This window comes from Narcine bancroftii, chromosome 1 (genome assembly GCF_036971445.1).
Source record: "Narcine bancroftii isolate sNarBan1 chromosome 1, sNarBan1.hap1, whole genome shotgun sequence".
Classification (NCBI taxonomy): domain Eukaryota; kingdom Metazoa; phylum Chordata; class Chondrichthyes; order Torpediniformes; family Narcinidae; genus Narcine; species Narcine bancroftii.
The window spans coordinates 66,233,302-66,256,724 of NC_091469.1; the positions used below are offsets into that span (position 1 = coordinate 66,233,302).

The window sequence follows — 23,423 nt, forward strand, 5'->3', positions numbered from 1 at the left end:
TAAAACTGTAATTGACGATTGGGGTTTCCTTGATTTCCAAGTGCTTCCCAAAAGGGCTCTGTGAGCTAAAAAAAAGTTTGGGAAGCCCTGAAATAAAGGATCCTCACCCAAAGCGATGGGTTTTGAGGATGCTGCTGGATTTGCTGAGTTCCTTCATTTCTCATGTGCTCAAGATTCCAGCATCACTTGTTTGTGTTTCACATTTATTGTTATGAAGTTGACAATGACAAAGTCAAATGACAAATGACAAAGTCTGAAACAACAAACTGCTGGAGGAACTCACCAGGTCAGGCAGCATCTGTGGAAAGCAAAAGATGGTCTACATTTTGGGCAGAAAACCCTTTGTCAGGAATAGCAAGGACCTAATAGACATCTGAATTAAAGGATGAAGAGAGAGGGGCAGGAGCACAGGCTGGTAGAGGATCAATGAATACAGATAGGAAAGGGAAGAAAAAGTATCAAAGATGATAAGAGAGGAAGGGGCAAGGACTGAGAAAGATGTCGTCTGATAAGAGGGAGGAAGGGAAGGGAGTTGGGGAGTGTGTTCTGAGAAAGTAAGATGAAGGTGACAGGCAGATGGGGGAAATGGAAAGAGAAGGAAAAGGAAGAACGGAGCCATAGAGATTAAGGGAAGTGGGTGGGGTGAGAAGTTGGGAAAGGAGGGGGTTACTGGATATTGATTCCATCTGGTCGGAAACTGCCAAGACGGAATACCAAGTGCTGTTTCTACTCTTTACAGGTGGCCTCAAGAACACAAGGCCATGGGAAGAGGGAATGGTGGCTAGATGTAGGGCTGGTGGGTGTTTGCTGTAATTTCAGATGGAGCAGAAGTGCTCAATCATACGATCAACCAATCTGCACCCAGTCTCCCAGATGTAGGTACAATTGTACACACAAAGGAATATCACCATAAATGCAAAGAGTAATGGGAAGGGGGCTTCTGACTTATCTAAGTAGCCCAACAAAGAGTTAGCAGCTGCAGAGCATAACATGACTAGAATGGATTGGGAGAATTAAGCAAAAGATATGGCATATCAGAAAGTTGCTGGGTTGTAAGTCACAGAAACTGTAAGACAGAAGTACCAAAAATAAATGACTATAGATTGCCAATAGTAAAAAAGCATGCAAACTGCACGTAGGCACCTGTCTAAAGGACTATACAAGATGTACAAGGATGCTGTGCACTTTGAGTGGGGGTCAGAGCAGAAAACGAGTTACATTGCATACTCTTTCTTTGTACCCCTCACTCCTGCTAGCGTAATGCAATAAAGAAGTGATTGTACATGGGCTCTAACCCAAAACGTCAATTATCTATTTTTACCTTTACTATATAAAGGATATTGCTTGACCTGCTAAGTTTCTCCAACTTTATGTTTTTACTTCAACCATGGTGACTGCAGATTTTCATACTTTACTTCTTTGGTTCTGCTGTTTGTTTTTTTTTAAAACAGTGCGGGTCAACTTTAACATTGGCATAGTTGGCAGGATCTCACAGAGACACCAGGGTACTCCGGACTGAGTAAGTGGCAGACGGCATGCGGGAGACCAAAAGAAGAAATAAAGGCGCCTTTTTATCCCTTGTGTCTGACTCCTACATTGGCCTCCAGGAGTACTGTGGTCCCCTCGTCCAAGATAGATCTGGTTACCTACTGAGATCCAAAAAAGAACCAGAAAATTTAAGAGGGTATTGTACAGGTTAGTAAGTGTTTGTTTGATGATACATAGATGATTCATTTGGAGGAAGAATAAGAGCTCGTGTAGAATAGAACAGCCCGTGTGGAATATTACAGAAGTACTACAGGGTTTGTGTGAAATAAGTAGACCCTGGGTTAAATTTAAAATTTAACTGGTGGCAGAGAAGGCCAGGATAAATTTTTATTTGGACAAACAGACTTGTAACAAAATGGGACAAGTATTAGATAAAAGTAAGACCCCAATGCAACATTTGCACCCAAAACGTCAAAAGGAATATCGACATTTGTCAACAGCATCAATAAAAAGGTTAGGCATTGAAGAATGGCCAATCAATGACATGTGGTCAATGGAGAAAGCAGAACAATTATTAAGGGAAAAGAGTGCAGGGAAAAAGTGGACAAAACAAAGGAAGGAGTAAGGTTTAAACAATGGCAGAGGACTAAGGAAAATAGCTGGAGGAACAATGCAAGTAGAAGAGGGATAGTGGTGTGTACAAAGGAGGGTTCACCGAAGGTTGAGAAACATGGAAACACTAGTTGATCAATAAAATGGACAAATAGGAACAAGGTGACTCTGGGGACCCGTTGTCAGACATGGCAACCCTATTCTTGCAGAATGATGAGTAAAATTCCTTATGGGCAAGAAAACCCCCATATGCACCCCAGCTGTCACAAACCCCACCACAGCCGCCAGCCCCTCAAGACCGGAGCAAATACCCTAAGCCCCATCTCCCGCTAGTTATGAAGAAGGAGTAGCTGAACATGTAAAAACAAAGCCCAGATCTAGTAAAAGGCAGTAATGTGTCTGAAACAAGCATCTGCTTCACAAGAGCTTTGTAGAATTAAATTGGCAAATTAAGTAAGATCACAGGTCAACTATCAATTCAATGTGAAAGCCAATTCATGCAGCAGCTTCACAGCTATTGGACATTAAAGCAATAGTCAAGAAATGCTGTTCCATTCCTTCGGTGGTTATAGTCCCACTTGCAGCCTCAGCAAAATACAGAACAAAGAATCAGAAGAGAAAAAATGTGCATTGAAAGAGCAGCTGAAATTGAGGCAGCGACTGTGGCGTGACTTAGAAAGAGTACGGCTCCTCGACAAGTTAATGCAGAAAAGGGAAAAGCTAAAGCATGAGGAGGTCAAGATACAGCAGTTTGCAATGGAGCCACAGTTGACTCCCTTCCGTATCCTCCACCGAAAGACATTAAAACAGCTCCAGCAGAAAGACACAGGAAACATCTTTAGTGAGCCTGTGCCATTAAGTACAAGATTATTTGGATCACATCAAAAGCCAATGGACTTCAAACAATGAAGAAACAATGAATAACGCGGATTTCTCAAAATTTAAGGAGGAATCCCCATTCAGATGGCAAACGCAGGCAATAAGATACCTAGGTGTGCAAATAAACAAAAATCTAGGCCAATTATATAAACTCAATTACAATCCACTAATGAAAAAATTACAGGACGATTTAGAGCATTGGAAAGAGCTACCACTAACACTGATAGGAAGGATAAACTGTATTAAAATGAACATTTTTCCAAGGATACTATACTTATTTCAGGCATTGCCAATACAACTGACAGAAAAATTCTTCAAAGAGTTAAAGAAAATAATAAGGAGATTTTTATGGAGAGGGGGGAAACCGAGGATAGCACTAGACAAATTAACAGAATGGTATAAACAAGGAGGCTTACAATTGCCAAACTTCAAAAATTATTATAGAGCCGCACAATTAAGGTACCTATCAGATTTTTATCAAACAAGGGAAAAACCAGACTGGACGAGACTAGAATTAGATAAAATAGGGGAAAAGATACCTGAACACATATTATATAAATGGGACGAAAAATTGGTACAACATAGAACTTCTCCAGTATTACACCATCTCCTCAATATATGGAAGAAGATTCATGTAGAAAGAAATAAAATAAATTACCAAATACCAAAACTAATATTGACGCAAAATAAGCTACTCCCTTTTACAATAGACAACCTTGCCTTTAGAAAATGGGAAAAAAAAGGGATTAAAAGAATAGAAAATTGTTTTTCAGGAAGTAGATTCTTATCCTTTGAACAAATGAGAGATAAGTACAATATAACGGGAGATACAGCGCTGGCATATTACCAACTGAGATCCTACTTGAAAGATAAATTAGGAAGCAACTTGAGTTTACCAGAGGGAAGTAACCTTGAATATGTGATTACAGATACAATGTTAATCAAAAGATTTATAAAAAATATGTATATTAAACTGCAAGAAAAGGAAAATGAGGAAACAAATGGTAAAACTAAACAAAAATGGGAACAAGATTTAAATATAAAGATAAAAAAGGAAACATGGGAGAAGTTATGCTCTGGAACGATGAGAAATACAATAAATACGAGGCTGCGTATGATACAATATAATTGGTTACACAGACTATACATTACACCGCAAAAGTTAAATAAATGGGACCCAACAGTATCTGATAGATGTTTTCGATGTAAAAAAGAAAGGGGAACAACAATTCATGCAATCTGGACATGTGAGAGAGTAGAAAAATTTTGGGATGATCTCAATCAGATATTAAATAAAATAACAGAAAACAATATACCAAAGAATCCAGAGATCTTTCTCCTAAGTAACATAAAAAATAAAGAATTTGGAATTGACTTGGAGGATGCACAAAAAAGATTTGTTAAGATAGCCCTAGCTGTAGCAAAAAAATGTATTATGTCAACCTGGAAATTGGAAGATAATTTGAAAATACAACAATGGTATATAGAAATGAATAAATGTATTCCATTAGAAAAAATAACATATAGTTTAAGAAATAATATTGAAATATTCGAACAAGTATGGGAGCCTTACATTAAATACAATAGCGAAAACCTACCGGGAACAAACATTACCTAAGTTGATGGAAGGAGAAGAAAAGAAAAGAATGGACTCAGTAGAATTTCTGGTGTATTTTTGTTGAATGACAACATTGTCTAACTGAATTAATGCAACCTAGATTGTATAACTAAAATGGATGAGAGGGGGGGGGATGGGGGGGTGGCTTGGGAGGAGGGAGGGGGGAGGGAGAAAAAGTCACTGTAAATGTGTGGAAAAGAAAAAGTGTATATCATGGCTATTGTGATTTATGGTGTGAAAAATAAAAAATTTTAAAAAAAAAAAACAAAGAAACAGCTTAAAGGCCATCAATATCAGACATTTGACCAATCTGAAGAAGATTTTAATTTGATTGTGAACAACTACTTACAGTACAATGCCAAGGACACTATTTTACCAGGCAGCAATTAGGCTAAGAGAGCAAGGAGGTGCAGTACTGAAAAACAAAGAAAATTAGTTTTGATTATGAAGCAGGGATGCAGGTACCTGATCCAGTGCCACCAGAAGAAACAGGTCAGCTTTTTCTGGGAAGAAGTGGATTGGCTGCTGGTGTCCAAAAACAGATCAAACATGCCATTCCAAAGAGATACTAATATAGTGGTAGCAACTACAGGTTTCCATCACCCCCCCCTTCTCTGCACATCAAGCTGAACTCTTTGCCCTAACAGGTGCCTGTGTTAAAGGAAAGGACATACCTCTTAACATTTACATGGACTCACGATACGCATTGGAGTTGCCCATGATTTTGGTGCGTTGTGGCAGCATCTTGGATTCTTGACCTCCTCAGGTGCCCTTATTAAAAATGTAATGTTTGTGTCCAACTTGCTGGCTTCTCTGTCCTAACCTTCCCACCTGGCAATAATTAAGTGTGATGTGCACACTAACATTTCCCTGGGGATTGCCCATGCAGACACTACTGCATAGGCTGCAGTTATCCATGGTCCCCTTACTGTCTATTCAGAGAGAAAACAACTGCTCAATAGACAAGCCCTGCCTGACATGGAGAGTGTATTAAAACTTCAGGGGGACGCCCTGCAAATCAAATTGAACTAATGGAAACAGCAGGGTGCACCAGAAATCCCGCAATTTGGTTATGAACCACCCCGGATGGACAAATTTATGTACCTGACGCATGTTTACTTGTGTTGCTTAATTATATACATGCAATGACATAGTTAGGTAAGGAGGGAATGGTAACATTGACCCTACAAATGTGGTGGCACCCTAATTTAAGAAAATAGGCATAAAGAAAGACACAGGAAAGTATTATCTGTCAGGAAAATAATCCTGGTAAAGAATTAAGTGCCCTCCAGGTAGGACACTAATGCCTACAGGACCGTTTGAGTCTATAGATTGATTTTAAGTATCGTCTTGTTATTATTTATCTTTTTAGTAGATGGATAGAGACAATATCAACAGTACCCAGTAAACATTGCAGCAGAAGCAACGGTAGGAATTATATTTCAGGAAATCATACCTCAATTTGGACTTCTGACCTTTATTAGCTCAGACAATAGGCCATATTTTATCACGAAAGTAAATGAAGAACTACGCCAGCAGCTCAGAATAAAACAATTATTTCACTGTGCCCAGGCAGCTGGAATAGTGGACAGAGAAAATGGAACATTAAAAAATAAGTTGGCCTTATTAACTGGACTAAACTGGTTGAAAATACTCCCTATGGCCCTTTTTGAAATGAAAATTACACCATACACTAGCACAGGTTAACCCCGGCAGAAATATTGTTTGAAAGACCGCTGCATGCGCCTTGGGCAGCAGATACAAAGGTCGAAGTGTGCCTTGACCTACATGCTCTTAGTGAAAAAATAATTATGTACAAGAACTAACTGAAATTCTTGAGATTTTGCATTGGCAGGTAGGTAACGCTCAGAGGAAAAAAAGGGTAACATTAGAAGGACCCTTACCAAAAACCCAGCCTGGAGATTATGTTCTGCTAAGGAATTAGGAACAGAAAAAGTTGGCACCAAGGTGGAAGGGCCCCTTCCAAGTATTACTCACCACACCCACAGGAGTAAAGATTGAGGGGCAATCTCGGTGGATACATCACACTGACTGGTAAAAGATTAGCCTTGGAAAAGGACAGCATGACACAACAGAGGACAAACAAGAACTTTGACCAGGCTCCTGAGTGGAAAAATGGATAATTATTGAATTTATGGGTTTTTGGGCTTTGTTTTGGGTATCCTTCTAATGAATGACTTGATAAAGGAGAAATAATCCAAACCAGATAACTAAATAGGAATGGCATGACAATTCTTATTTACACATGTCCTTAATGCATGTTGAAACCATGAATGTGTCCCACTGTTGGACCTGTACCTATATACCAACCTAGAGTGGTCAAGAGATTCCTTTGGTACAAATATATTCTTTAAGGATACATAGCATCTAGCATAGAGATGTCACTCCAACTGGACTCAGTGTTATAACAGCTAGTATTGACGGAAAACACAGACTCAAATTCATGGACTCACCACTGAAGTAGTGGCCATTCGAACAGTGGCCTTACAAAACTGATTAGCTTTAGATTTACTGTTGGCAGAAAAAGAAGGAACATGTGCTGTAGTGGGACCGGAATGTTGTACATATATCCACAACACTTCAGAAAATATTACCCATTTTGCAAACCATAATCAAAGAACAGATACACGAAGAGTTGAGAATAGGAAAACAATTCCACATCTACAACCCTCCCCACCCCCCCACCCGGGGCCATCTTGGTGGCCTGTTAAGGGATGGTGGACAACATTTATCCAGGAATTATCCATTCTCGTCATAATTCTACTGGTTGTGTTGCCTTTATAATTCTTTTGCATGATCATTCATGCCTTAAAACTAATTTGTTATAAGTGGTCATTATGAAATGATGATTACAGCATAAATTTGCCTTATTTGCTTCTTTCCATTCTATAAATTTCAGCAAGAGGTTGAAAAAGAATATTTTTAATGGGAAAATACTGGAGGCTGCTAAAGAAATTTGTTTAGTAGCACAGCTGCAAGATGCGAGAACCAAGGCCATACTGTTCTCAAAACTCAAGCTAGATGCTTTGCTGAAGTCTGCAGATTACACATCACGTGAATAGTTGCCAAAGGGTGTAACATTGAACCTGGGGGAAGAGAGGGAAAGATTCTTCCACAAGCAGTCTAACAAAGTAGATGGGCAAGGGGACAGTTAGAGTATAGAGATATAGTTTAAAAAAAAGAGCAGCACGAGAGTATTGTTGTGGAGTTCATTCAGGAGCCCAATGGCTGTAGGGAAGAAACTGTCTTTAAGCTTGGTACACAATTTCACACTCGAGCTTCTTCCCTAACAGGAAAGAAAGTCAAGAAAAACTGAGACATGATGGGTCTTTCAGGAATATGAGCTGTCTTTCTTAATCAGTGGGAATGTAGATAGTCTATAAAAGTGAGGAACATTTGCAAGATGTTCTGAACTGCTTTCTTTATTTTTTTTAATTTAGACATACAGCTGCTAACAGGCCATTTCAGCTCACAAGTCTGTACTACCCAATTTACACTCCATTAACCTACACCCCCAGTACGTTTTGAACAGTGGGAGGAAACTGGAGCCCCTGGAAAAACCCCACACTGACATAGGGAGAATGTACAAACTCCTTACAGAGACCGCAGGATTCAAACCCCAGTTTGGTCCCAATTGCTGGCGCTGTAAACGCATTGAACTGACCGCTACACCAACCGTGCTGCCCTTCTGCAGCTTCTTCCAATCTTAGAAGAACAGCTCCCTTACTAAACTGCACCTGTAATTATATCCAGCAAAAATATGCTTTCTATGGTGTATCTGCAGAGGTTGAGGGATTTGGAAACATGCCAAACTTTCTTAATCTTCTGAGATTGGGTCAAGATGGTTTGTCCAGGTCAGGTCTTTGAAAACATTTACTCCAGAGAACCTAAAGCCATCTACTCTCTGTGTTCAAAGCCAGTAATGTGGAAAAAGGTTGTTTATTTGGATTTTCAAAAGCCTTTGACATGGTTCCGCACACGAGAGGCCACGCAATTAAAGATACTAAGCATGGGTCGAGCATTGGCAGATCAGTGGGAAACAAGAGTGGGAAGTAAAGGAATCTGATTCTAGTTGGCTATCGTTTACCAGCAGTGGTCCACAGTGATCAGTGTCAGGACCACTTCTTTTTTATCTTTATATTAACAATTTAGATTATGGAATAAATGGGTTTGTGGCCAAGGTTTGCAGATGATTCAAAGACAGGTGGAGGTGCAGGTAGTGATGAGGATATAGAAAGGCTGCATTTGTGCAAGGATTAAGGGATAAAGCACATAGAAGAACAATTCCTGCAGGTTGACAACCATATGAGAAGGCAGGAAAGGGAAGAGACTGGAGATATTGCGTTGTGAGTGAGGAAACAAGTTTGGTAGGTCTCAAAGGCAAGGACTCTGAACACAGTTTTGATGTAGGGTAGGATTTTATTTTCAGAAGGCAAATGATGCAGAGCACACACACACAATTAACTGGTACATACAACAATCAGGGAAAAATCAACATGATACCCCACCACCCCTCAACTCAGTGCAGGCACAGCTCTATGCTACAAGGGACACTAATTAAATGCTCCCAACTCTTTTAACAGTGCACATCTTACCAACAGTTTCTCCAGCACCCTTCCACATTTCTAGGGCTGGTGGTCCCAAGCTGACAAAGAGAGAGAACAAAGAGCACATGGCACCTTTATAGTGCTAGAGGGTCAAGCTGCCCACCCCCCCCCAAAGCTCAGTGGCAGGAGGGTTAATCTAATTACAACAGCCAATGAATGGCCCAAGGCCAAATACAGGCAGGCTGGAGAGTGCAGTCCAAGTAATTTACATATGGCCAACAGCAAGGTATGCACTAATGGACAGGACGGAACCAAACCTTGATTGGCAGCTGGTGTGTCCTCTGACTAGGTAGGGGGCAGTGCTGTCATATGACAGCAACAACCTTTCCCAATACAATGAGAAGACAGGAATGGGAAGAGACTGGAGATATTGTGTCCAACAGATTCCAGAGATCAAAGTCAGTGAGTTACTTATCAACTATTAATTGTTGTGAAGTACAAATTTATAGTAAAAGGACAGCTTTAAACTGAATAGTTCTCAAATAAATTGGCTAATCTCAATTTAGGGAACAAGTTATTTATTCTGCAAAAAAAAGTTTCTGAAGGAAGTCAGCAGGTTAGGCAGCATCTGTGGTGGGAAATGGAGAGTCGGTCTTCTTCAAGACTCCAGCATCTGCAGTCTCTTGTGGCTCCAAGTTATATAGTCCACGGGAAGGAAAGAAATTACTAAAATTGTTCTGCTGCTTTTGGCAGCTGGTTCCAACTGGCCTGCTTAGTATCTCAGGTAGAGGTAAAAATAAAATTAATTGGGGGAAAGCCAAAGGATCTTAGTTAAGAACCAAACAAAATTACAGAATGCACAATCCAGTTTTTTTTAAACATTTTAAAACACATCAAAATGCGGAAGGAACTCAGCCGGTCTTTTCAGATCTATAGGAGACAAAGATACATTGCCGACATTTTGGGCCTGAGCCTTTCTTCAAGGAATAAGCCAGAAGCAGACCGGGTGAGTTCCTCCAGCATTTTGGTGTGCTTTTACTACAATCACAGCATCTGCAGACTTTAGTGTTCCACTCTCTAAGTTTAAATGTCTGAAATTGTTCCCTCCATACATTACTTTTGACATAGCCTGTTTGTTTGTTTGTCCAATATATTACACTAATTAACTGAATATGCCAAAGCATGCATACAAAGTCTACAACCAAGTCAAAACCAGGCATACCCAACTGCAATTTACCCGGTAAAACAACACTTCCACAGTCGACTATCGAAAGTACCAACATAATTAATACAAAGCACATGTTCTAAACAGCTTAATATCCACTTCCACAATAAAAATGATAGATTCAGAACATCCTTGTTATCCACTCAACTTTCATCATTAACATCACATCTAAACATCCCCCAACTCTGAGTTTAAAGTACCTATGTAAGTATAATGCTCATGAGATAATGCTCAATAACGGAGTTAAACTTGCATAAAATATCATCATAAAATGCACACAGGGGGGAAAAATGAAGCAACTTAGAATGCAAGATTTTTCTAGCTGCCTGACTTAACTTAAATGTTCATTTATAGCTTCCCTGCCATTTAAATCAATTCATAGACCATTCTATCGTGGACTTGCAACACAAAGATGGAGAAGTTATCATTTCCACCAAAATTATGGAACAGGATTTTTTCCATCGAGTAAGCAGAATTGAGTTGTATTTACATAACCAAAAGAGATCTGAGTGTCCATTTTTCTGTACTATCAAATTTTATGAAGTTATTGTCAGTTGCACTTAGGGAAGACCATGTTAATTTCAAAATACAGTATGTTCAAATGAACATCTTAATTTTATTTAAAAGCCCAAGTAAAGGATCAGAATAGCTAACCTCAAGTGAGATATTTTTAAATGTCCATGGAATATTATTTAATCAGACTATTTTTGAATCAAACAATGAGAGATTCTTTATCATATTGTTCATTTTCAAGCCATTTTCACTCCACTTTAAATAAACTTACTTTTAAATACTTTGCACTGGAACAGAGCTGGCAATAACAGTAAACAAATGTGGGTGATATACATAATATGCAGGTAAAATTAAGTAATATGCATATATTGTGCAAACCAAAAATGCTGGGTCATTTGCAAGTGCAACACAGAATCTTGACAAAATCTACAAGTGGAGTTAAACAAGAAAATCTGCAGACACTGTGATGTTAGTGCAATACACAAATGTGCTGGAGAAGCTCTGCAGATCACAAAGCATCTGTAAGGAGCAATGGATAACTTACCAACATTTCAGGCTTGAGCCAGCACTTCCGTGCAATGCATAGAACCTACAGGTTGAACTGGAGAATGTAGCATGTTGTTCAAAATAGCTCATTTCCAAATTATTTATTTGTCTATATGAAAAATTAAGTACTCAGCAGCTGTGATCAATCTTTCTTTCCATTAAACAAGAGTTCAATCACAGAACATTTGTACATAAAGATACCCCAAAGTGTCTACCTCTACAGCATTAAGTACGTGACCTTCAGCTATCAAATGAAAATATTCAATTAGTCATCACAGAATTTTCCAGAAATACTTGTAGGGAATAAATGCACAATCTTCTAAGACACATTGGTAAGCAGATGTCATATGATATAAAGTACAGTACTATGGTAATTCATCAGGGATCCATTGAAGAGACCCAAATTAGAACACATCAAGTAACTATATTATCAGCCTGTTTCCCAGGTTTTTTTTTGTTCCAACAGGTGACAAAGAAATAAAGACTAATTTCTTTATAATGAAGAAAAAACAAAATTAACATTTAGATCATACGAACTTGTGAGAATGCATGCCTAATATTTGAATGCTCTAATTCACAAGTTCTCAACAATTTTTTTTCCTCCCTGGTTCACCTTAACTATTTCTCTACTTACCACGGACCACCAATAACAAACCCACAACCTGACCAGTCCACACCAAATTTTTTTTTTGAGAATTTTCAGTTTCTTTTGTAATCAAATTTATGTATGTTACTTGTATCTTGCTTCTTACAATACATCAGCAATATTTGTTTTGTTACATCATTCCAACAAACCCAAGGACCACCAGTGGGTCTGCAGACCACACACAGAGAAATACTGCTCAAATTTAAATGTGACCATGCACAAAATTACACTGGTACCTTGCAGGAACAAGAGCATCTGTAGATTCCACAGGAGGTTATTATAGCATTATCTATAACGAAGTATAGACAGTTCCTCTCGTGCAATGCCCTGGGCTTCATTGGAGATCCTTCATCAGAGTATGGGTTGGCTGCTTGTGAAGTCAAGTGATAGGATGTCGTAGCATACCATCAACACAAATACCAAATTTCCAAAGTAACAAACCCAATATTACCAAGCTACTCAAGGAAGAGAAGACTTTTGATCCAAAATAAAGAATTATTTCAATAAATTCCTTTCCCCTCTGCATGCAACTAAATTTTCAAGTTATTCATGTCCCCAGAACATTTGGAGGGGGTGGGGGGGGGGGGAATTTTAGTTTTTAGGGGAAATCCACCAATTCTGAGTGGGTTGGGCAACATGCAATGACAAAGAGTGCCTAAGGATTGACCTTCCATTATGTAATCAGTCAGGCCAGGCTGATTGGTGAGTGTTAATACTGTGTGACAGAATTGTGTTATTAATCTTTAATCATTATATATTTCTTAGTAAAGGGACTTTGAGGGTGACAGGGCCACAGACACCACCAACCCTTATTCACAGAAACCATTTTGAAAGTTGAAATGTCTGCTCTTCCATTGTTGGTTGAAGCTGGGTAAACCACCATAAAAACTGAAGTGATTCTTCATTGAAATTAAAAATAAATAGCTCATTCAATTGTTGAAACAATAGATATTTGCTCCGAAGCATCTGTGTACACAAAGAGGACTTTTGGATTCAATGGTCAGCAGACAGCCAGGAGTCCTTTGCTCATGATTCATACTTTTGAAGTGGGTTGAAGAAACTTCAAAGACAGCAATGAGGTCATGTCCTTATGATTTTGACACTCCAGAAAAGCTGCATTTTAATATCGCACCAAGAAACATCAGAGGTCAGAAATGTAGCAACATCCAATAAGGAAAGAACTGCTGTGTTCTCCTTGTCAAAGGAAGAACACAGATTTGCAGTGACTTCAGAAAGGATGGCCACTTTTCTGCTTCTCTTGGTCAAGAGAGAGAGTAGTGCTGCGGTGACATTTTAAATAGCCTCTTATGACTGACTCAATTCCTGGCAAAAGAAAGCAAGATCATTCTAGTTTCTGGATCAGAACCATTGTGATGGTTACTTCGTCAGATCCATACCTGCATTAGTGAAATCATCGTGTGAAACACAAGTTCTGAAACCTTCATGCAAGAGAGAGAAACCATTCATATGAAGAAGCAATTCCTGAAAACAACTTTACAAGAATTTCATGAGCTTTGAGAAGTCTGAGGTCTCACATTACTTTTGAGCAACAATTTAAAGAACTTGAGTTACAACACAAAACTGACTGAAATTTAAAAATTGATTCTTTTTACAACTGTGCCTAAACTATAATAGTTTTGGTACCTGCTGTACGCACACGCACATAATGGGGTTAAGTTTAGAGTTAAATAAGATTTTATATTATTAATAAAAATTGTTTTGAAGATCCCATTGTCTTGGTGAACTATTGCTCTGGTCTTGGTATGTAACAGGTGAGCTGTTGTATTTGCATTTATATAGCAGCTTCTATGATCAAAAAATGCCTCAAAGCATTTACAGCTGATTAATTTGTACTGCAACTGTTACTGCTGTAATGCCAGCAAAGGTGATGGCCAGATAAGATCTTACAATTTTTCTAAATTCATTGTTACAGCTTGTGAACAACATCAGCCAATCTCTAATTACCCTTAATAAAGTGGCCGTGAACCACATTCTTTCTCCTCTGCTGACCTTCTCGTGAAACAACCTCTTCAATGATATTGGATATAGAATTTCAGGATTATGGCCCAGTGGCAATGGTAAAATGATAACTCAGCATTGTTGATTCAGGAACTAACTATAAATTGCAGTGACACCCAATATTCAGCTGTGTTCTTTAAATCATGCCTGGAGATCAATCACCTCTGCCAAAATAATGGTGGTAGGTGGGCATAACTCAATTTACTTTAACATTTCATTGCAGAAATTCCCTTAGTTAGCCAAGATTAACTCTCTAGAGATCTTAAATCTATAACCTTCTGACTTGGGGATAAGAATTCTGCCACTTCTACACTAATGGAGATAAACAAAAAAATCTGGATGCTGGGGTCAAGTGCAATTCACAAATGTGCAGGAAAGTATCCAACACATTTGCATATTGCATTCCTACACTTACGCCAATTTCTCACAATGATTACTGTTGAGAGCACCCCAAGGTACTCTTGGCCAAGCCAGGACAAGAGAAATTTCTCTGCAGAAAGAAATCAAGAGTAACTGTGGAACTTTTGCCAAAACCATGCAAAGCTTTCCCAACATAACTCTGAAATTTTGCCAGGCATCTAATACGTTGTCAGACACAGACAAACTTGAAATTTTGTAGTAGAACCAATTTATCTGCTCAACCAATCCACAACTGGTGCAGATCCAGGGAGAACGGGGAGCGGAGATACAGCACTTTCCCACTGAGTCCTACTGCCAATCACTCCTTACAGGTTTTAAACTGCCTGATAAAGGAGTCGAAGGTGTTTCATTTTAAAATCCTGCAACTGTGGAGTCTGGGCCCAAGATGGCAGCACCTGTACTGGCAGTGGCCTCAAGGGGTTGCAGTCTCTGGAGAAGCAGGGCACCAGAAAAGAGGAAGAAGATCCCCGAGGAGACGACCCTACAGAACAGCAAGGGGCTCAGTGACATAAAGACAAGTGTTGGTGACTCAAGGAAAAGAACCCAGAGTTTGCAGACGACTTACAGTCAAAGGACTCGTACCAGGTAGCAGACTGCTAGAGGCTGGCTGAAGGGATATCAGGTATCGGAATCTGGATATGAGAGAGTGCCGAGGGCAGGAGGGGCTCACGAGCGGCCTTGAGCACAGAAGGTTCTTGATCATGTAGGATGATTGGATCTGGAGCTTGGGTTGCCAATGGTTTGGACTGAAGATTGTGCGGCTGCAAAGGCTATGAAAGTGCTAGAGATGTCCACAGTCACCCAGCAACTCTGACGGGACTCTTTTTGCTTCCCTTTTTCTGACTGTAAAGTGCAATTTCTGCTGATGGCAGAGTAAATGCAATTTCATATACAGGGGTCCCCTACTTATGGCCCATGCGACTTACGACATCCATACACATGACCGAAAAAAAATACTGTATACATTTTTTTTAATATGTAAATATAAAAATTACATGTCAGGTCCCGGGGCTATTTATTTTGACGGATCAAGGTGGCAGCGACGGCCATGGGCCAGGAGGGCGCTGAGACACCACTGATGCCGAATGTGTTCTATTTTCAGAACACGAAGCTGGTAGTGGATCCAGTGTTCGAGGTGGATGAGGGGAGCGCGGGCCTGGAGTAACTTATGTCCGATTTCCGTCCATTTCTAGATCCAACTGAACGATCAGAACTGAACTCAAGACGCATGTTGGGGACCACCATAATACACGTTTTAATGCATGACAATAAAATAATCTTGAATAAAATCTGTGGATCTAAACAAGTAGAAATTTTTAAAAATTGAATTTAGACATACAGCACAGTAACAGGCCATTTCAGCCCACTAGCCAATTAAACCTAATTAAGCTACACCCCCCACCCCCGGTACGTTTTGAACAGTGGGAGGAAACCAGAGTCCCTGAAGAACACCCACGCAGACATGGGAAGAAAGTGCCATCTCCTTACAGGCAGCACAGGATTCGAACCCCCAGCCCAGTTCTGATCGCTGGGGGTTCTGTGCTAACTGCTACGCCAATTGTGCCACCCGAGAAGGCAGCAACAGAGCCATGCAAATATACTGCTATGACAGTTTGTAGAAAACTGATGATCTGGAGGCAGCATTATTGTGCACACATTAAATGAACAACGAGAAAATAAATTTGCAAAGTTTACATACTCAGCCATCTTCTCAACTTTGACTTTAGCATGCTGCAACTGGTCACCATTACCAATCCACCACCAACACTGAAACTCTACCTTGTATTCCTGTTGTCTCATGTGTTAGTTCTCTTTCAAGCCAATCTCCCCATTTTTATTTCCCAGATTTTGAAAGCAAAGAATAGCAGCTAACACACACTTATCCAATCACAGCCTTAGTTCCATCCTTGGCACGTTTTAACACCCTTACTTCTCAACAAGCAAGACAAACTTATCCTATCCATCTTGGTTTTCAGCATAATGTTTCAGGAGATATTAAGATCAAGGGTCTGAAGTGCATTAAAAAATTATAGTAAACGAGAATTCTTCTTGTATCTAGAACATTATTAGTGCCTAACCCAAAATTACTGAAACATCTTATTTGGAAATTAACTTTGTTTTTTTTTGAGAGCAGCTCAATTGATTGGTATTGGGAAATCAAAGATTGTATTCCTCCATTTCCCTCCCCCCCCCCACCACCATTGTTAAAAGCTCCATTCAATTTAAGGGCTAATATCATCTTAGATGTGTTTGGTAATTGATCTTGGCTAAAGATACAGGACATTAGATTTCTCCCCAAAAGCCCAGTGATTATGGGTGGATAGAAGCAGGGGAGAGATAAAACATCCATCAGATTTACCATAACTAATTCAGATTATTGGGAAATAGACATGCCAGGTCTAAGCAGAATCAGGCTTGGCTACACCTTACCTAGCTGAAAATATGTGATGTACTGAGTAATTTGTCCCCAGAAAACCATATCAGAGTCAAAAAGCACAGAACAAGCCCTTCAAACAATCTCATTCCTGCTGACCAAATTGGTATTCTGGGCTAGTCCCATTTGACTGTCCATAACCTTCTAAAGCTGCTTCTATCCATACACCAGTCTAGATGCCTTTTGAATGATCTATTTGTACCTGTTTCTACAGTTTCATCTGGCAATTCATTTCCAGGTATCCACTACCTTCTGAGTGAAAAGGTTGCTCCTCAGATCTCTTAAATCTTTCCCATCTCACTAAATCTATGCCCTCTAGGTCTGGAATCATCTTCCCAAGGGAAAGAATAGTAAGCCTTTATTTTATCCTTTTTGTGGTCTATGGTTTGTAAAACAAGGGGAGGTTTAAGAGCCTGATACCAGATGGTTTAGTGTTACAACATAGACCAGTAGCAATAGAAATTCACCAAGACAATGGTATCTTCGAAACAATAATTTTTATTAATAATTGTGTGTGTTTATATGTGTGTGTGTGTGTGTGTGTGTGTGTGTGTGTGTGTGTGTGTGTGTGTGTGTGTGTGTGTGTGTGTGTGTGTGTGTGTGTGTGTGTGTTTCAGGTCCCAAACCATTACAGTTTAGGTGTGATTTATCAAAGTCAATTTCCTAAGTTGTTTTATAAATCTTTTGTGTTGAAACTCAGAATCTTTACTGATGTTCAAAAGTGATTATGAAGTAGGGCGAGGCACCAACTCATCAGACTTCTCAAACCTCATGAATTCTTGTAGAGTTGCTTTCAAAAATGTTTCTTCATATGAATGATTTTCCACAAATTCTCCTCTCTTGTATGGAGGTTATGGAACTTTTATTTTACACGATGATTTTGCAAATCCAAGCAAGAGACAGTTGAAGTGGCTCTTCATTCCCAATGTTTTGTCTATCTTCCATGATAAGGAAAACACCATGACACCTTCCCCTGATAAGGTCTGCATTTTCTGACTTCAGATGAAACTGATGCAATATTAAAGATGCCTTCTTGGAATCACATGACATTACTGCTGTCTTGTAAGGAAAAAAACAACTTATGCCAAATGTCTTCCTACTTGTTTATTTTTCTTTCTTTCTTTCTTTGGCTTGGCTTCGCGGACGAAGATTTATGGAGGGGGTAAAAAGTCCACGTCAGCTGCAGGCTCGTTTGTGGCTGACCAGTCCGATGCGGGACAGGCAGACACGATTGCAGCGGTTGCAAGGGAAAATTGGTTGGTTGGGGTTGGGTGTTGGGTTTTTCCTCCTTTGCCTTTTGTCAGTGAGGTGGGCTCTGCGGTCTTCTTCAAAGGAGGCTGCTGCCCGCCAAACTGTGAGGCGCCAAGATGCACGGTTTGAGGCGTTATCAGCCCACTGGCGGTGGTCAATGTGGCAGGCACCAAGAGATTTCTTTAGGCAGTCCTTGTACCTTTTCTTTGGTGCACCTCTGTCACGGTGGCCAGTGGAGAGCTCGCCATATAATACGATCTTGGGAAGGCGATGGTCCTCCATTCTGGAGACGTGACCCATCCAGCGCAGCTGGATCTTCAGCAGCGTGGACTCGATGCTGTCGACCTCTGCCATCTCGAGTACCACGACGTTAGGGGTGTGAGCGCTCCAATGGATGTTGAGGATGGAGCGGAGACAACGCTGGTGGAAGCGTTCTAGGAGCCGTAGGTGGTGCCGGCAGAGGACCCATGATTCGGAGCCGAACAGGAGTGTGGGTATGACAACGGCTCTGTATACGCTTATCTTTGTGAGGTTTTTCAGTTGGTTGTTTTTCCAGACTCTTTTGTGTAGTCTTCCAAAGGCACTATTTGCCTTGGCGAGTCTGTTGTCTATCTCATTGTCGATCCTTGCATCTGATGAAATGGTGCAGCCGAGATAGGTAAACTGGTTGACCGTTTTGAGTTTTGTGTGCCCGATGGAGATGTGGGGGGGCTGGTAGTCATGGTGGGGAGCTGGCTGATGGAGGACCTCAGTTTTCTTCAGGCTGACTTCCAGGCCAAACATTTTGGCAGTTTCCGCAAAGCAGGACGTCAAGCGCTGAAGAGCTGGCTCTGAATGGGCAACTAAAGCGGCATCATCTGCAAAGAGTAGTTCACGGACAAGTTTCTCTTGTGTCTTGGTGTGAGCTTGCAGGCGCCTCAGATTGAAGAGACTGCCATCCGTGCGGTACCGGATGTAAACAGTGTCTTCATTGTTGGGGTCTTTCATGGCTTGGTTCAGCATCATGCTGAAGAAGATTGAAAAGAGGGTTGGTGCGAGAACACAGCCTTGCTTCACGCCATTGTTAATGGAGAAGGGTTCAGAGAGCTCATTGCTGTATCTGACCCGACCTTGTTGGTTTTCGTGCAGTTGGATAATCATGTTGAGGAACTTTGGGGGACATCCGATGCGCTCTAGTATTTGCCAAAGCCCTTTCCTGCTCACGGTGTCGAAGGCTTTGGTGAGGTCAACAAAGGTGATGTAGAGTCCTTTGTTTTGTTCTCTGCACTTTTCTTGGAGCTGTCTGAGGGCAAAGACCATGTCAGTGGTTCCTCTGTTTGCGCGAAAGCCGCACTGTGATTCTGGGAGAATATTCTCAGCGACTTGTTTATACAGATCATCAAACAAATGTCTGCTTGTTTATCCAGAAGTCTCTCTGAGTGTTTTAAATTACAACTCTTCCAAAAGTTAATGAGAAAAATGATTCTGGACTGTCTGCTCAGACCAACATGCAGAATGGCTGCGTGTACACAGGAGCTTTTGAGTAAACATCCATTGTGTCTGAACTTTCAATAGCACAATCCAAAATTCTTACTGCTTTGAATTAAGAGACACTTTAGTCTCTTTAAGATTGCAGCACCTGGGTAGCCCTCCTGGGACCCAGATGCGATTACTGGGGCAAAGATGCTGGAAGACCCTTTTAAATTGCAGAGGATCAACCCATTAAATCACCAACCTGGCTATTTAAAGGGGAATCCTGCCCCAGCAATGACATGTCACACACTCACCAGAAGTTCAGATGCTGACTGCCCGGTGACACGTGCAAGCGCTGACATCACCGGAATAAGTGGGTCAGCCATCTTCCTGTGGACAAGACCTAAGCAAGTTTAACTGGGTTCTCTGACTACCTCTGAGGTAAGGTCAGGGACCCAGTTGGGTTCCGACAGGGTTAACCGGGTCGAACCCTTTCTAACTGCCGCGTAACTGGGGCTCTAACAGGTAAATTGCCCAGTTTTTACATGGCAGTTTGAAAGGGCCTTTTGTCTCCAGAAGACCTCTCTTATTTGATAACACAAATACGTAATTGTCCTTTCCTGTTTCCAAACCCACAAAGTCTTTACTAAAACGAATATATTTTATAACAAAGATTACCAATTCTGTAACAATACAAACTGTTCTTGAACCTAGAACACGCTTCACGCTTCTGTACCTTCTTCCAGAAGGTAGCAGCGAGAAGAGGTTGGAACCAGGGTAACGGGGGTCCTTTAGGATGGACAAAGGGTAAGAGTTAGAAAAAAATACTCATTAAGTCTCTTGAACCTTGGACACCTTCTTTGACTTCAACAGTCAGCATTTTGACTTTGGATATTTTTCTGTTCTGCTCGCTTCATGGACAGTGAATGTCAATCACAAGACCAAAACTGAACTCAGCAGTCCCAAGTGTGGTCTCACCAACATCTTATGCAGGCGGGCAGCACCGAGTTCCCAGACTTTGTCCTTCATACCCCCAGCCAATGAAGAGGAGCCCACCAAACATCGACTTCACCCGCTGAGTTGCTCTTTTCATTTGTGTACCCCCAAGTCTTTTTGTTCCACCACGCTCTCAAAGCCCATGCCATTTACTACGCAATGTTCTCGAAAGGGCATTAATGACAACTAACCACAAGTGCTATTGAAATCATTAGGCATAAGCATATCAATGGCAACGTTTTGTTGAAAAGGTATTGATCAGTGAACAATTTAGTCTCGTCATTTATACTTTTTAAAAATGATTTTATAGCACCTTATGGGGTTCTCTTGATTAAAATCTATCATATTTGCAGCACACAAAATAAGGCAAAGTGCAGAATTATCGACGTTCCACCCACATTATGACCATGGAGTGGAGATGCTGTGAGCTGCATCTTTAAATAATCTCTCCAGGATTCTGTTGACATGTTTTGGACGATTCGTTTTCTCTGACAGTGCAGCTGCCGCCTCTCCTCCATGCACCATGTCCACTTCACTGACATCATCCTCAAAATATTAATTTGCACTGTCGGTGGCTGTGAAATTCGGTTTCAAGATCGGCCACCTTTCTGAGGGTGACTGCTGAACACAACAATGCCACTGCAGCTCGCCATTCACAACCCCCCCCCCCCCCCCACCGACCCAGGGGCTCGGTCTCACATTCCGCTGCACGTTTAAACCCCCCCCCCCCCCCTTCCTGATTTACGTGGTGGATAGAAAGCCTTTATCAATAAAGGTTCAAGGAGAGTGGAACGGCAACAAGGACAGAAGTAGAAGAGACCCCCCCCCCCTCCCTCACCCCACCGCCCCCCACAGTTGGAGCCATTCACTACGTCAAGCACCAAGAGGCTCTCACGAAAGGAGCCGGGCGCTCGCTGCACCAAAGGGGGAGAAGAGGTTATCAATCACCAGAGCCGGGTGGCAGCCGTTCTGCAGAGCAGCGATGCCGCACAATCCCACCCCCCCTCCCCACCGCCCCCTCCCCGGAGCACTTGGCACCAGCCGCGCTCGGGCTCGGCTTCTATCGCTCGCACTCAAACAAAGGAGCCGCAATTGCAGCCGCCCCGCTTCCCTCACGCCTGGCCATTCCCCCCCCCCTTCTTATTTTGCTGTTCCGTTACCTTACTTGGTGCCGCTCCATTTCTGAAAACCCGATCGACTGCGCATAGCTTAGGATTTGTTTTTAAAAATGTGCATCCATTTCCTTTACCTCCGCTTATACGCAAACCAAATGGGGGAGTCTCCGTGCACACAGACTCCACCTTCGACACACTGCAGCAGCGGCGCCGGGGGAGCGAACTCCCTCCCTTTCCTCTCTGCCAGATAATGGGCTCGCCTTCAGAGCCTTGGAGCCGGGAACTGACATCGCGTCGTCCCGACTTCCTGCCACAAAGTGCTCCCGCGCTCTGTTCAGGAAGCGCACGATGCACATTCCACCGACGCGGCATTGGAACCAGGCGCTGACTGGTGTGCGCACGCGCGAGAATTTAAAGCGCCCCGAGTTTCTTTTGTTCCGTCTTGAATCCCTTGCCCAGGGACAAGGGGGCTCAGGACTGTGGCCAAGAACAAATCGACACAGCTCTTGATTATTTTATTTTAAATTGACACGGTCTCTCTTGCAATCTCGCCAATCCAATACAGGTGACTTTTTTTTCCCAAAAGTCAGAATGAGTTATTCCACAATCAAGTCGATATTACTTTTGAAGAAGTTATGCTGCAAAACTAATGTACCCATGGTCTTGCAATGATGCAAGGCAAAAACATTGAATTCGCAAACCAAAAACAGGAGCTCTAGGGTTACACAAATTCTCCTGTAGTGTGTACAGTTAGTCAAGATCGAAAATTGTGATAAAGGAAGCGATGGCACGCTTGTGGGCATCTGCCTCTCTTCGAATCGAATATATGATGGAGGAGGTGGCACGACCGTGAAGTCCGCAGAAAAGACCATCTTCCTAGCATGGAGAACATCTGCTCCACTGGATGCAGGAGGAAAGCAAAAACATTGTGAAAGACTCCACATGTCCCACATGTTCTCCCTTCTGCCATCTGGCAGGAGGTACCATAGCACTCAGGCCTTTACGGCCAGAGTGGGAAACAGCTTTATTCCAAGTCTGAATTTTCAGGACAGATGGGCATAGTGCGCCGTGGACTTGCAGTGTATACATCTTAATACCTTAATATTTGAATGTGTTAACTGTTTTCCTAACCTCCATAGTCTATCTCGTCCTACCGTGGGAGCATGGTGTGAATGATAAATAAAGTTGATATAACTTAAACTGAGATTATACAGCACCAGAAATCACATCTTGCCCTCCCCACCCCCACTCTCTTTCTAACTCCCTGGTTCAATCAGGCACTTTCCCTTGCAAATGGTAAGAGGTGCCCCTATATTTCCTCCCTCACCTTCATCCAGGGACTTCTTTTTTCATGATACAGTATGGTAGAAGCCCATTCCAGCCACTGAAACCTGTGGTGCCAAATTACTTTGAATTAACCTACTAACTTCATACATTTTAGGGTAAATCACGAAACTCTGCAGACACTGTAGTTGAAGTTAAAAGCACAAAATGCTGGAGAAGCTCAGTTAGTCAGTGTCCTTTTTGTACATAACCGACATTTCGGGTTTGAGCCCTTCATCTAGGCATGAGAGAATGCCAGCAGGTGTCCGAACAAAAGATAGGGGGGAGGGGGTGGTAAAGGCAGGAGATGATAGATGG

The 23,423-nt window shown here is 41.5% G+C and overlaps 1 protein-coding gene across 22 annotated transcripts in view; it reads right to left on the reverse strand.

The window, feature by feature from the left end:
* Window positions 1–22,030, reverse strand: part of LOC138759033 (spindlin-Z) — a 138,127-nt gene extending 116,097 nt beyond the window's left edge. For all 22 annotated transcript variants that reach the window (XR_011354623.1, XM_069928891.1, XM_069928847.1 and 19 more), the window contains exon 1: window positions 21,828–22,030. The gene's annotated coding sequence lies outside the window, so the exon portion shown is untranslated. The remainder of the gene's footprint in view (window positions 1–21,827) is intronic.
* Between the last annotated feature and the right edge of the window lie 1,393 nt (window positions 22,031–23,423).